The sequence below is a fragment of the Kogia breviceps genome, chromosome 4, assembly GCF_026419965.1.
Source record: "Kogia breviceps isolate mKogBre1 chromosome 4, mKogBre1 haplotype 1, whole genome shotgun sequence".
NCBI lineage: Eukaryota > Metazoa > Chordata > Mammalia > Artiodactyla > Physeteridae > Kogia > Kogia breviceps.
The window spans coordinates 134214400-134227234 of NC_081313.1; positions in this window are offsets into that span (position 1 = coordinate 134214400).

Here is a 12835-nt window from a genome sequence, read left to right on the forward strand (position 1 = left end):
TATTGATGAGAATGAGGAGAAATTGAACACTTGTACCCTGCTGGTAGGAATGTGAAATGGTTCAGCCATTTTGGAAAAGAACCTGGCAGTTCCCCCAAAAGCTTAAGAGTTACCACGGACCCGGCAATTCTATTCTAGGTACATACCCAGAGACGTATCAAAAACATATGCCCGTATACCCTGAGAAAACCACAATTAAAAAAGAGTCATGTACCACAATGTTCATTGCAGCACTATTTACAATAGCCAGGACATGGAAGCAACCTAAGTGTCCATTGACAGATGAATGGATAAAGATGTGGCACATATATACAATGGAATATTACTCAGCCATAAAAAGAAAACGAAATTGAGTTATTTGTAATGAGGTGGATGGACCTAGAGACTGTCATAGGAGTGAAGTAAGTCAGAAAGATAAAAACAAATACCATATGCTAACACATATATATGGAATCAAAAAAAAAAGGTTCTGAGGAACCTAGGGGCAGGATACGAATAAAGACACAGACATAGAGAATGGACTTGAGGACATGGGGAGGGGAAGGGTAAGCTGGGATGAAGTGAGAGAGTGGCATGGACATACATAAACTACCAAATGTAAAATAAATAGCTAGTGGGAAGCAGCCGCATAACACAGGGAGATCAACTTGGTGCTTTGTGACCACCTAGAGAGGTAGGATAGGGAGGGTGGGAGGGAGACGCAAGAGGGAAGGGATATGGGAACATATGTATATGTATAACTGATTCACTTTGTTGTAAAGCAGAAACTAACACACCATTGTAAAGCAATTATACTCCAATAAAGATGTTTAAAAAAACCAAAAACATATGCCCTGGGAATTCCCTGTTGGTATAGTGTTTAAGACTCTGCCTGCTAATACATGGGACGTGGGTTCGGCCCCTGGTCGGGGAAGATCCCACATGCCGTGGAGCAGCTGAGCCTATGCCCCACAACTGCTGAGCCTGTGCTCTAGAGCCTGCGAGCCACAACTACTGAAGCCCGCGAGCCACAGCTACTGAAGCCCGCGCGCTTAGAGCCTGTGCTCCGCAACAAGAGAAGCCACCGCAATGAGAAGCCTGCGCACTGCAAAGAAGAGCAGCCTCCGCTCGCCACAACTGGAAAAAGCCCACGCGCGGCAACGAAGACCCAACGCAGCCAGAAAAAAGTTATTAAAAAAAAAAAAAGACAGCGGGCTAGATTTGGTGCATGGGCTGTATGTAGCTCACTGTAGTTCCTTGATTGGATGGTGCTGGTGCTGCTGGTGCTGCTGGTGCTGGTGGTGGCTGCAGCGGCTTCTCCTGTCCTCACCTCCCTTTTATCATCAATACCATTATTTGGAGCCAAGTTATGGAAGGTTTTAGATACCTAAATCACTTGCTGGCAACACAGAGCCATTAAAATATTTTTAAAAATTAGAAATACGATTGTTTTCAGTTTTAAAAATATTTGAATAAGTAATATATTCACATGGTTCAAAATTATACCAATAAGTTATACAATGAGAAGTGTCCCTCCCACCCCTATTTCAGTTACCCATTTTACTAACCAGAAGCAACCGATGAGACCCATTTCCTACTTCACCTTCTATAGATAGTCCATATCTTGTCTATATACAAATGCTTTTCCCATTTTTATATAGAAAAAGTAGCATGCTATGCTGCATAATATTCTGCACCTTGCTTTTTTCAGTAGGAGAGTGTTCCTATTAAATTTTTGGTGTTTCTATTAAGATAGCATTAACAAATTATTTTATCACTGTTTACGAGAGGTTTGACATCTTCCTAATGTTGAATCTTCCTATTTGCTCAGATCTTTTATGTGCTCAATACTTCAAATTTTCTTCTTCTTTATCTTGATAAATATATTCCTAGGTGTTTTAGGTCTTTCTTTTATATCTTCTGATTGTCGTTGGCATATACAAAAGCCACCATACTGACTTCTTTTATAGTTTAGAATAGTGTTTTGGGCTTTGGGTTTTCCATGTTTATAATCGTATTATCTGCAAATGATGATGGTTTTATCTACTCTTTTCCTGTTTTTATACCTCTAGTTTCTTTCTCTTGTCCAATTGCATTGGTTGTACCTCCAGAAAAGGTTAAATAATGATGGAAGAAGACAACTTTGTGTTGTTTCTTACTTTAATGAAAGTGCTTCTGGAAGATGATGTTTGGGTTGTTTTTATAAATGTTTAACTTATTCTTTTTTTTTTTTTTTTTTTTTTTTGCGGTACGCGGGCCTCTCACTGTTGTGGCCTCTCCCGTTGCGGAGCACAGGGTCCGGACACGCAGGCTCAGCGGCCATGGCTCACGGTCCCAGCCGCTCCGCGGCATATGGGATCTTCCCGGACCGGGGCACGAACCCGTGTCCCCTGCTTCGGCAGGCGGACTCTCAACCACTGCGCCACCAGGGAAGCCCTAACTTATTCTATTTTATCAAGAATGTTTACTAAAAATATGTGTTGGGTTTTATCAGTTGCTCTGTTAATATACATTGATAGGACTTTTCCCTCATTTTCTCTATTAATATGGTGCTTTATCTTAGCAGAGTTCCTAATATTAAACCATCCTTGTCTTTTGGGAATAAGCCTTCCTTGTTGATTTAAAATTATTATTAATGTGCTGTTAGATTGTGTTTGCTTACACTTAATAGCATTCTTCCATCACTACCCATAACTGAACTCAGACTGGTTGTCTTGTATTGGTTGTGTCAAAAGCCTGATGCCTGAGATGGCCAAGTGGAGGGAGATGTGGAAGACGTTGTGGGGCCTGTGTGTCTGGAGCTCATGGGAAAGGGCCGGACAGAGAGATAGATTTGTGAGTCATTGCATATAGGCGGTATTTTGTGTCAAGAGACTGGATGAGATCACCCAGGAACTGAGTAGGTAGAGACGAAGAGGGGAGGAGGACTGAGCCTTGGGGTGCTTCAACATTTTGAGATTCAGCCTCTGACAGGGAACCAGCAAAAGAAGTGGAAAATTATTTGTCAATAAAGAGAAATGAGGTACTGATACACACTATAATATGGATAAACATTGAAAAGATTATGCTAAGTGAAAGAGGCCAGACACAAAAAGCCACATTTTATATGATTCCATTTATATAAAATGTCCAGGCAAATCTATAGAGACAAAAGCAGGTTAGTGGTTGTGGGAGCTGGAGGGAGGGTTGGGATAGGAATGGCCGGGTTAGGAGTTTCTTTTTACATGATGAAAGTGTTCCAAACTGAGATTAAGGTGACCAACTCTGTGAATATGCTAAAACCATTGAATTGTACACTGTAAGTGGGCAGGTTTTATGATATGCCAGTTATAGCTCAACAGAAAATATGGGAGAAAAAAAGAAACTGAGAAGTGGCTAGAGTGTAGAAGGAAAATCTGGTGACTGGCATGAGGAAGCTGATCCCACCATGGGTCAGGGCTCAAAGCACCACCAGTGAGAGGCTAGTTCTCACCTTTTTGGCAAAATGCAGGAACATTAATTGGGGGCAAGAGTACTTGTTGCCAACATGTTCAATTCCAGGACATCGTTCTTCATTGCTGGAAGTAGTTCTGACCTAACAGCCAAAGAGAGGGTCAATTTTAGAAGAAACACTTCCCCAGGAGGAAGAGATTTACTGGCAGGATGTGACAAGGGAAAATAGGTGGGCCCTGGGCTAGAAACTAGACTAGCCTAACATAATCCGGTGACCAGACCGACCTTGGCTGGTGAGAGAGCATGAATGGAGTTGGTTCTGGAAAAGCAGAGCTGTTAGGACTGGGCCAGATGGGTAGGGGTGTCCCTGGGAGGAGGCACCACTGAAACAGGGAGACGTCAGGATTAAGATGTCAGATGTCAGAATTGATGAGATTTGAGAATTGATGGAGCTCAAGGGGGAAGGAAGGACGTGGTCCTGGAAAGCTGGCCCAAGCCTCACTAGGCCAGTCTGACGTATTTGTTGAGCCCTTGCGTGTGCAAAGGGCTACTGGGGCTGGGCCCGTCACAGGTCCTCATCTGGCGGGACCAGAGCTGTGCGCATGCCCAGATCACCTCTCGGGCGTGCCGGAAGTGCTGCTGTCAGGCCCGCGGAGGAGCAGAGCTGCGAGCCAAAGGGCACTGCCGGCCGTGCGGGGGTGTCATCTTGGAGGAGACAGAATTTGGTGAGGAAGACGGGAGGCTATTCCAGGCAGCAGGAGGTTTGTGCTGCCAAAGTGATTCAGAAGTCACTGATATGGGGCTCCTGCCAGTGGAGGTAGAGATTGCTGAGGATGCTGGGAGAAGGCGACTAGTGCAGGCGTCACCTGGACGAGGTACTGAGTGAGGTGAGGGGGACTCGGTGGGCAGGTGTTGCAGCCGGAGATGTGAAGACTAGAAACTGGAATGAGACTGGAGGACTGGAAACGAGTGAATGAGTGACCAGCTCTATGGTTGGGGCTGGGTTTTCACCCTCTTTATACCTACTTGAGTGCTGACCCGACTTTCAAATGAAGAAAAATGAGGCTCAAAAGGGGGAAGTGACTTGTTCTAAACCCCAGAATTGGGACACAGGGAAGCTGGGATTTGAGCTGGCCTTTTGATTCCAAAGCCAATTCAGGAGCTCCTGTATTGGAGTCTAGGGGGCGGGTGAATGGTCTAGAATAGAGCTGAGCAAACTTTCCCTGTACAGGATCAGATAGTAAATATTTCCTGCTATGTGGGCCAAGAGGCAAAATTTAGAGGGTATTAGGAGATAAATAAAAATATAAGAAGAGATGAAATGTATTTCCATACATCTTTATTGACAGAATTTAAAACATTACTTATGGACACTAACTTTTGGGTTTCATAGAATTTGTGTCATGAAATACTATTCTTTTGATTTTTTTTCAATAATTAAAAACATTAAAAAATCACTTTTGGGAATTCCCTGGTGGTCCAGGGTTTAGGACTCCGAGCTTCCACTGCAGGGGAATAAGATTCCTCAAGACTCGCAGTGTGGTGCCCCCTACCCCCCCAAAAAAGTCACTCTTTGTTCAGGAGTCATACAAAATCAGACAGTAGGCCAGCCGGATCTGGGCTGTGGGCCATGGTTTGCCAAACCCTGGTCTAGATCTGTGCTGCCCAGTATAGTGGCCACTGGCTCCATGTGGCTACTGAACACTTGAAAAGTATGTAGTCTGGACTGAGATGCACTGTAAGTGTAAAATACACACTGGATTTAAGGCAATCTAAAAAAACAAGCAAAATATCTCAATAATTTTTAATGTTGATTACATGTTGAAATTATAATATTTTGTATAGATTGGTCTAAATTAAATATTATTAAAATTAAAATTAATTTCACCTGTTTCTTTTTACCATTTTACTAATTGTCTAATAGTCTTTTAATGTAGCTATTAGAAAATGTTAAATTATCCATGTGTTTGCATTTGTGGCTTGCATCATATTTCTGTTGTACGGTGCTGCTCAAGGAGTGAGACTGGGGACATGGGGTGAGATGGCCCCTCCACTTGTGTTGAGGGAGGTGAGAGGAAGTGCAGCCTGGCATTCAGGAGTGGAGTGTGGGGCCATGTTGGGGGCATTGGATTTCATTAAGGACAGGTGGAAGGGCAGGGTGAGGTGGATACGCAGACCAAGGAGGCTTCTGCAGGACTAGGTTGGAGATGGTGAGGGGGCTTCAGGGAATAGTGGGGTTGAGCTGTTTGTGGGGCAGCTGTGAGAAGCTCGAGGGCAAGGCAGCTGGCGAGAAGCAAGAGGTTCCCGAGCAGTCAGCCAGGTGAGTGTGGGATGAGGACCCTTCCCTGAGGAGCTTCCAGCTCTCAACCCCCCTGAATCAGGAGACAGTATGAACTTATCTTCCATTCTGAGCCTACTTGGAGAAGTGGTTTGGCTAGTTCACTGGCAGAATGTGGAGATAGAATGATAAGATGCAGCATTCATCACCCAAATCCTTGCTTTTCACAGCTGGAGAGGGCTCGTGGCTAGAGATCATTTCTCTCTCCTCAGCTATGTGGGCCCCCTCTGCCCAGCATTGGGAGTCCTGCCTACTCTGGCCTCGTGCTGGGAACAAACGTGACTGTCAGAGCTTTCACTCCTTGCACTTGGTGTTTATGCCCAGGAGCTGGCTTTGCCTTGCCCTCTGGAAGGAGAAAGGGGTGGGAGGCACTAAGGAGATGGTACTTGCCTGTGGATTCCTGTCTCTTGGCTCGTAGGAGAAAGGCAGAGTTTCTGTGTTCATATCTGTGGTCTCTCATACTCAGCACTTGAGGTGGCAGGATGAAACCCTCAGCATGCCTGTTGTCTCTTGTTTCCCAAGTGCCCGGGGCTTGAGGGAGCGCTAGAGGTGCTGAGACGACACAGCACATGGAGGCCTGGCTTCTAGGCCTGGTGCCACTGGACATGTTACTCCTTGCTATAGACTGAATGTTTGTGCTCTTCCTGCAAATTCGTATGTTGAAATCCTATCCCCGACACAAGGTGATGATATTAAGAGGTGGGGCATTTGGGAGGTGATTAGGTCATGAGGGTAGAACCCTCTTGAATAGGATTAGTGCCCTCATAAAAGAGGCCCCACAGAGCTCCTTTACCCCTTTTGCCAGGTGAGAAGAAGTAAGAGGGAGAAGACAGCCATCTGTGAACGAGTAAGTGGGTTTCGCCAGACACCCAGTCTGCTGATGCCTTCATCTCGTACTTCCCAGCCTCCAGAAATGTGAGAAATAAATTTCTGTTATTTATAAGCCATGTAGTCTATAGTAATTTGTTATAGCAGCTCGAACAGACTAAGGCACTCTCCCTTCTGCGACCTTTGGTTTTCTTCCCTGGTAATGAGGGGTTTGGACTTCATCTTTGAAATGGATCACCTCTTGATCCTTTTCTAGCCGTTAGGCACTAAAGTACTAGAAGAAATGGACAAAATAAACTGTGCTGCTAGAGGCAGGCATAGGCAGGAAGCGAGGAGGCCATCACCTGTGGGGGGATGGTGTTCTCCTTGAGAGAGGCAGACAGTGTTGCCCTCTGCCTTCCTTGTCAGGCCTGGCATTCAAGGCCCTCTACCTGGTGGTTCTGGTCCAACTTTCCAGCCTTACTACCCATCCTGCCCCTATGCATGGAGTCAGGGTTATAACCACACATGTTCCTTAATGTCTCTCATCACCCCCCCTTTTCATGGACCATTGCCATTGCAGTACTCACTGACTTCCTGTTTCCTGTGGATGAATGGAACCCTTTATTGTGGCATGTAAAGCCCCTGCCCAGCGACACAATCTCAGCTCCTCTCTGTCATGTGGGGCTACTTGCAGTTCTCCAAACAGTCTGTGCTTTCTCAAGCGCTGAGCCTTTACTCAGTTGGTCTCCTCTGCCCACACCCACTTCTCCCCCATTCCTGCCTAGAGAACCCCCATTCAGTCTCCAGGGCACAGCCCAAGTGTCTGCTCCTGTGGGAAGCCTTGTCCTTCCTGCCCACTTCCCTAGCTTACTTTGTGTCTCTCCCATGTGTCCCTGTCCTCCTGTGCTTCCCTGATAACAGCGTTCATCTCACCACATGGAAAAGTAGACTCCACTCCTGGGGCAGGGGCAGGGGCAGGGGTGGCTTCTGATAGTGGTGGCACTTGGTGACGGTCCCTGAAAGGCGGGTTGACCAAAGGAAAGCTATCCTCTAGAGTCTCCCTTCGCTGTCATTAACATGCAGTTGTTGAAGCCTATTGTGATAACTGGGCACCCAGTCTGTCCTGCCTTTCCTATGCAAGCAGCTCAGCTTGCTTCTCAGAGTCCACTGCAGTAAGGCGAGGCCACCAGAGTTCCAGACAATGGAAAGTGAGTGAGAGTGACACGTGCCACTTCCAGGCCTGGGCCATCAAGACTCACACCAGCTCACACCCTGTATGTTTCCTTCTGCCAGCTGCGTGCGATGACAAGGCCTGAGGGGCTGGTGGAGCCATAAGATGGAAGGGGCCTGGGTCCCTAAATGACTCCATGGAGGAGAGCTGCTTCTCTAGCCTGAACACCACCCAGGACTGTTATCTGTAAGAAACAATCTTCCGTGGCTTTTAGATATATTTGGTACACAGTGTAGCCTTCCCTGACTGATATTTCTGTAGTGCAAACCTGAGTGCAGGTGACAGTAATAAAGGTACGTTCAGGCCTAGGTGATGGATTGGATAGGGGAGGAGTGAGGAGAGGGGTGTCAAGGCTGACCCAGTCAGGTTCCTGGCCTGCACAGGTAGGGTGGTAGAGGCATTCTCTGTGGCCAAGAACACCGGCAGAGGGTCTGGGCTCAGGGGAATGTAATGTGTTCTCTTTTAGACATGCTGAGATTGAGGTGCCTTGGGGACAGTTCAGGAGAGATGTTGAGGGATAGTGACTCATGTGGGTTTAGAGTTCAAAAAACAGGTCTGTCCTGAGGGTCATGTTGATGGCAGGCGAAGCCGGAGCTGTTAGTAAATGACTGAATATGTGAATTGTCATGTAATCAGAAACTGAAGCTCAGAGGGAGAGTCTCCCAGGCCCACGCTGACTTAGTGGCAGTGATAAACCACACACACAGCCCCTCCAGGGCTGCTCTGATGAGGAGGCGCTGCTGCCTTTCAGCAGGGAGATGGGCATTTCCTGGTTTCATAGGCTTGTCCCTGACCTGGTCAGCAGCAGTGCATCCTGAATCTGTCCCTATCCCAATGCCCTGTGCCCGGAATGCTGTATAAAAATGAGAATCCAGCCCCAGGGACCTGGGAATCTGAAATTTTAAAAACTACGCAGGAGATTGTGATATGAAGCCAGGCTGGGGCCCCTCTTGTATGCCGTGTCCACTGAATGCAGCCCTGCGAGCTCCAAGGAGACTGGGAGGTTTAGGTCTGTATGTGAAACACATATTCCATTAAGGTCTGATTCCAGAGGGTGTTCTAGGCAATTCTGATTGGCCTCTGCTGGGCAGAGGCTGCCTCTGAGACTCAAACTAGGCATGGGTGGCTGTCGCAAGAATGTGACCTTAGAGGGTATGGGCAGCGCATTGGCTAATACAGCTTCTCCAGATCTTCCACTTCTGTGTTGAGGATTCGATTTGAGGCGCGATGGGGAGCTCATCAGGTGAAGGAGTCTTCCTTGAGATCTTCTATTGTTACTGTTGTTAGCAATCCTAGCAGCTGGCATTTATATCTACTACCCGCCCGGCACTGTGCTAAACTCTTGGCAGACAGTCTCTGATCCCTGCAGGAGTGCTGAGAGGCAGGTGTTGTCATCCCTGTTTTCAAGAGGAAGAAGCTGAGTTTCATGGAGGCCTAGTTAGGGACTGGCATCCCTAATGCTTTCAGTTGATGATGATGAGTTTAGAGGGCCCAGGAACAAGACATTAGGACCTCGTGGGGGCTGGAGTGAGCTGGACAGCACCTGCCCCACCTGCTGGGGGGCAGTGTGACTCAGCTCCCGCTGAGTGTGGACATGTGGGACTGTGGCCCAGTGTGACTTCATCTAAAAAATTTCCAAAGGTACCTGGAAATGTAATGTTTTGTAGAAATATCATGTGCCTGACAGAACACTTTCTGGAGGAAGCTGAAGTCTGATGGATGTTGGATTAGGCAGCTAGGGCTGCCATAACAAAACACCACCAGCTGGGGGGCATAACAACAATAAAAATTTATTGTCTCTGTTTACTTGATAACAGGGACAAGGATAAAAACTGTGAGACAGTAAGTGAATAAATAAACTCAGCAGTACTTGTTTTTTTTTTAGAAGTTACATTTGGTCATACCCAAAAAATTGCAGTATAAGAATTTGAGGTTATATATCAAACCCAGGTAAGAGGAACTTCTACTAGCAAGATACCTAAATAAATGTCTGACAAAGCAGAAAAAAAAAGAAATTTATTATTTTACAGTTCTGGAGGCTAGAAGACCAAAATCAAGTTGTTGGCAGAGCCACACTCCCTCTGAAGGCTCTAGGGGGGAATCTGCTCCATGCCTCTCTCCTAGCTTCTGGTGTTGCTGGTAATCCTTGGTATTCCTTTGTGCTATGGACTGAATGTTTGTGCCCCTCCAAATTCATATATGTTGAAACCCTAATCCGCAGTGTGATGGTAGTTGGAAGTGGGGCCTTTGGGAGGCAGTTAGGCTTAGATGAGGTCATGATGAGGTTTAGATGAGGTCATCATTTAGATGAGGCAGTTAGGTTTAGATGAGTGGGGCCCTCCTGATGTAATTAGTGCCCTTTTAAGAAGAGACATGAGAGAGCTTGCTTCTTTCTCTGCTCTCTGCCATGTGAAGATACAATAAGAAGATAGCCATCTGCAAACTAGGCAGCAGGTCCTCATCAGACATCTTGATCTTGATCTGCCCAGCCTCTACAACTGTGAGAAATAAGTTTTTTTTTTTTAAGGCACCCGGACCATAGTATTTTGTTATAGCAGCCTGAACTGACCAGGGCACTTGGTTTGTAGACTTGTCACTCCAGTCTCTGCCTCTGTTGTCACATGTGTTTTCCTTGTGTCTGTCTTTGTGTCTTCTCTTTTTATAAGGCACCAGTCATATTGGATTAAGGGCCCACCTACTTCAGTCTGATCTCATCTTAACTTGATTACACCTGCAAAGATCCTCGTCCCAAATAAGGTCACATGCACGGGTACCATGGGTTGGGAATTGAACAGATCTTTTAGGGGATACAATTCAACCCAAAACAGATATGTAGAGTAGGCATGTAAGATTTGGGGAAGAATATTCCAGGTAGAGGGAACAGCAGGTGGAAAGACAGAAGGGTGCAGGTGAGTTCCAGGAAATAAAAGAAACCAGCACAGCTAGAGTGGAGAGCTGGGCCTGAGATGTGACTGGGGTGGCTCGAGCCATGTGAAACGGTCAGGCTTGGCTAGGCTGCAATTAGAGATAAACCCCCAAATCTCAGTGGCTTGACCCACTACAGGTTCATTTCTTGCTCACATCAAGTCTGATGTGGGCTGAACAGCTGTTCTTTTTTTTTTTTTAATTAATTTATTTATTTTGGGCTGTGTTGTATCTTCGTTTCTGTGCAAGGGCTTTCTCTAGTTGTGGCGAGCAGGGGCCACTCTTCATCGCGGTGCGCGGGCCTCTCACTATCGCGGCCTCTTGTTGCAGAGCACAGGCTCCAGACGCGCAGGCTCAGTAGTTGTGGCTCACGGGCCCAGTTGCTCCGCGGCATGTGGGATCTTCCCAGACCAGGGCTCAAACCCGTGTCCCCTGCATTAGCAGGCAGGTTCTCAACCACTGCGCCACCAGGGAAGCCCCAGCTGTTCTTTATAATGTAGCTCTGCCATGCAGAACACATGGTCCCCAGGGGAAGAGAGGTCTGGGGAAGCACCCAGTCTCAACTGCTCAGGCCTGGAAGTGACTCTTCCACTCAAGATGAAGAGAGGTTGGAGGAGGGGGGCATGGATTTCTGTGAGCCCCATCTGTCCCTCTCACCTGTGTTCAGGGTTAAGACTCCATCCTCAGAGTATTGGGAAGCCAGCCACGGTTTTCACGCAGAGTGTGACAAGATCCGACTTGTGTTTTAGAAAGTTTCCTCTAGCTGGAGCCCATGGAGCTGTGGTGTGGGAAGTGGCCCCCTATGGGAGTCAGCCACAACAGTCACAACAATGTTTGCAGTTAACTCCTGCAATTTCCACCTTGCAGGCTCAGCCAAAATAAGAAAAAAAAAAAGAAAAATTTATGTAATTTAAAAAACTTTCAAAATGCATTTTGTGTCTATCCTCTGTATTCTAGATTGGTGATTGTACACATTCTTACACATATATTGCCTGACAGCCTGAATCCCCAAAGCCATGGGACTTTACTTTAAGGGCCTCTTAAAGGACTTTGCGGGGTAACTGGGCTCCTTGCTCATTTGAGAACCTCATTGTCATAGAAGATGCCCTCAACTCATGTCTGCAACTAGGACCAAATAACAAGAGTCCCTTGTGTCAAAGGGAATTCCTGCTGCTTCCAAACAGTGTGGTGCCCTGCCTCTGTCAGAAGCACCCTTGCATGCAGTATAAAAGCATTCTGTGCTAAGACTGACCCCCATTTGTCTGCAGTTCTTTACAGTTTATAAAGTATGTTCTAGGCCAGTGCTTTATTTGAGGCTCAAAATCATTTAATCTCATATGAGATCTAATTTAGACCACAGAACTCAGAAGCTCAGAGCCCCCTTGTCCTAGTCAGTAGTCCGGAGCCCTGGAGACAATGTAGAATTGGAAGTGCCGGCTTTGTGGCCATGATTTCAGTGTTTTTGTGTATAAACTATGGATAACTGCATATGAAGGTATTTTGAAGCTCCAAGAAAGCAATGTTGGTGAAAGTATTTTGCAAACTGTGAAGCACCATCCAAATGTTGTTATCCTCAGACTTGACATGTCATTGAAAGCATTTCCCAAATTGTGCTAAAGGAATCCATGTGGACAAGAGCAGGAGATTAAGTGAATGTATGCCCTCATTAGTTATGTCCTGTGGCTACACTTGACCTTGATTGCCTGAATTTTCTTCATGGCTTGGGCAGCTGTGCCCATCATTTCCTGTGACCAAAACCCTGGTCCTTATTTCTGTGGGTGGGCAAGGGCTGGGGTGGAGGTGGGGTGGAGAGTTTGTTAGGGACTTCCCTGCAAGCCTTACCACCAGATTTCAGTGACATGACCAAGGTTTTATGGAGATACGTGAATTCTAGTTTATGAAATCTAACCTGAAAGTGAAATGGTCAGGTGAGCCTTGGGATGAACCAGAGGCATTTGCTCATCTTGGGGTGGGTGTCCAGCTCTAGGGGGTTGACACCTTGGGGGAAATGCAGCGTTGTGTTTGTTAACTCTTCAGATTTTTTTAAAATTATTTTTTCCAAATGTGAAATTGTGACATCTTACCTTCTCATGGCAACTCCACTGGCTGGCTGACATAGG